Source organism: Panthera pardus, unplaced genomic scaffold, assembly GCF_024362965.1.
Source record: "Panthera pardus isolate Hobbes unplaced genomic scaffold, ASM2436296v1 HiC_scaffold_22, whole genome shotgun sequence".
NCBI lineage: Eukaryota > Metazoa > Chordata > Mammalia > Carnivora > Felidae > Panthera > Panthera pardus.
This window is the reverse complement of record NW_026526788.1, coordinates 47,873,391-47,876,425: the sequence shown is the minus strand read 5'-3', so window position 1 is coordinate 47,876,425 and position 3,035 is coordinate 47,873,391. Positions and strand designations below refer to the sequence as shown.

General features: G+C 41.9%; 1 non-coding gene across 1 annotated transcript; it reads left to right on the top strand.

The window, feature by feature from the left end:
* The first annotated feature begins 475 nt into the window (after positions 1-475).
* LOC128772585 (U6 spliceosomal RNA) lies at positions 476-585 on the top strand. The gene has a single exon (XR_008416762.1). It is a non-coding gene; the product is annotated as a U6 spliceosomal RNA (small nuclear RNA).
* Positions 586-3,035: the final 2,450 nt, after the last annotated feature.

Sequence of the window (3,035 nt, the reverse complement as noted above, 5' to 3'; positions counted from 1 at the left end):
AGCTGGGTTCCACCTCAGACACCGCCACTTTCTAGCAGGTGACGTGGGGAAGTATTGAAAACAGCTGGGCAGTTATCTCATTTGTAAGGAGGGGGTAATACTAGTCTTCACCTCCTGTAAGACTGTTAGGAGGTTTAAATGGCCAAGATGGGGAAACAGGGACCAGATTTAACCTCCCCCAGCAAGAACCCCTGGGAGGTGGGGGGCAGGTCTGACCAAATAGCTGAAATAACAGCTTTCAACACACAGCAGATCAGACACGAAGTACGGGGAGCCCTGAGAGAGAGGAAACAAACGATCTCTCTCATTGCCCATCTCACTGACCAGTTTCCACGGCCCAGGGAGGGGGCCCGGGCATGGCTTGCCGACTCCATGAGTTGAGGAGACAAAGCTGAGAGTCTGAAGAAACCAAGGCAGATACTGAGGAACTGGAACAAGAGAAAGCTGCAAAGAGACACAACCCTAGAGCACTCCAGTGCTCGCTCGGGCAGCACAGATACTCACACTGGAACGACACAGAGAAGTAACATTAGCATGGCCCCTGCACAAGGAGACGCGCAAATTCGTGAAACTCCGGAGAACTCCAGAGAAAGGGTCCCCTTTAAGTATGTAGCAGAGTACCGATCGGCACACGCGTGTGCAGAAACTACCCGAGCCCAGGAGAGGACCACCTGACTCACCGCAGGGCAGGGTACCCAGCACTCACACAGGACCGGAATAACGTCTCTTCCCTCAAGGCAGACCGAAAACTTCACAAACCACGAGGCATTTACCTGGAGTCTTGCTTGAGGACTAGGGAATGATTACCCCCAGAGTAAACACAGTTTCAGCCCCCCTAAGAAACTTAAAGGCATGACCCGAAAGGGTCAAACTCTTTCTAAGTAACTTAACGGTACCCCAGGACTGAGCTCCAAAAAACATGCAGTAAAACAAAAATATCCAGCACACAACATAAAAAGTAACAATGTTCAGCATTCCATAAAAAAATAAAATAAAATGGCCACACATGCAAAGGGGCAGGGAACATAACCCATAATGAGAAGAAAACTCCATCAATGGACTGAGTGCCAAAACAGGGCACCTCAAAACTGGTGGGAGAGGGATCAAGCAACACGTTGAGGGGAATTCACAGCACCAAACCAGGTTTGGAAGCAAGAAAACTTTCAAATCCCTGTTTATCAGCTTCCATCTTTAAAAAAAAAAAATAGAAAAGAAGAGCAAGTAATACTGAATGTAAGCGGGAGAAAGGAAATAATAAAGCTCAGGGCATACATAATGGAACAGAAAATAGAAGAACAGCAGAGAAAAATCAGTGACATTAAAAGCTAGAAGGTTTGTTTTTTTTTAAGAAGACCAATAAAATTGATAAACCCCTGGTCAGATTGATCACAAAATAAGAGAAAAGATTCAAACTACTAATGTCAGGAATGGTAGTTGTGATATAATTATAGGTTCTACAGCTGTTATAAATAAATAAAGGAGAATATTGTGAAAAACTTGAGGCCAACATATTCAAGAAATAAAATGAAACAGACAAATTCCCAGAGAGCCGTTATCAATGCTCGCTAAACAGTAACAGATAACCAGACAGTGCCCTGTATCTATTTTTAAAAGTCAATGTAGGGGCGCCTGGGTGGCGCAGTCGGTTAAGCGTCCGACTTCAGCCAGGTCACGATCTCGCGGTCCGTGAGTTCGAGCCCCGCGTCGGGCTCTGGGCTGATGGCTCGGAGCCTGGAGCCTGTTTCCGATTCTGTGTCTCCCTCTCTCTCTGACCCTCCCCCGTTCATGCTCTGTCTCTCTCTGTCCCAAAAAATAAATTAAAAACGTTGAAAAAAAAAATTTAAAAAAAAAAATAAATAAATAAAAAAAATAAAAGTCAATGTATACCTTAAAAATCTTCTCACAAAGAAAAATTCCAGGTTTCATTACCTAACATTAAGGAAGAACTAATACCAATTCTACATAACTCTTCCAGAAAATTGTATAGGAGGAAGTATTTCTCAAGCCATTCTAGGAGGCAAGTATTGCCCTGATACCAAAACCAGACAGACTTTATAAGAAAACTACCGACCAATATCCTTAAGAAAATGAATACCAAAACAAAAACAAAAAAAAAGCTAAATTTTAGCAAATTAAATCCAATGATATAAAAAGATAATACATCATGACCAAGTGAGATATATTCCCGGAATGCAAGGTCAATTTATGATTTGAAAATCAATCAGTGTAATTCACCGTATTTATCAATTAAAAAAGAAAAACCATATAGGCATCTCAACACAGTAAAAACATTTTCAAAAACTCCAACCTTCAGGGCACCTGCGTGACTCAGTCTTTAAGTGTCTGACTTCAGCTCAGGTCATGATCTTATGGTTCGTGGGTTTGAGCCCCATGTCAGGCCCTGTGCTGACAGCTCAGAGCCTGGAGCCTGCTTCGGATTCTGTGTCACTCTGTCTCTGCCCCTCCTCTGCTCATGCTCTCTCTGGAATCCAACCCCTTCTCACGATACTGCTGCTAGCCTGGCCCCAACATCTGATCTCCTAGCTTCCACCCTACCCTTCAATGAACTGTCCCCAGAGCAACCAGAATATCCATTCCATGTCAAATCTCACATCTCTCTTTTCTTTCCTCGCAGCATTGGCCAGAACCCCAAACACCACATCAAACAAACAGTGATAGCAGGCATCCTGATCTGGTTCCTTAAATTGGAAGAATAGGAGTCTAATGTTTCTCCATTAAATATTAGGTTTCTGGGGGATTTTTTAATATAACTTTGGCCAAGTTAAGAAAAATTTCTCCCATTCCTAGTTTGATATTTTTTAATCATAAAAGTTGAACTTTGTAAAATACTTTCCTACGTTAATTTAAATTGTTCTGTGATTTTTTTTCTCTAGAATGTTAATACAGTTAACATTTTTTTACCAAAAGTTTTAAGATAACTTCAGATGATGAGCTACCTTTGTAGGTTACACCCTATGTGAGCATGATATATTTTTTAACATGTTATTTCATTCACTTAGCTAAGATTTGAGATT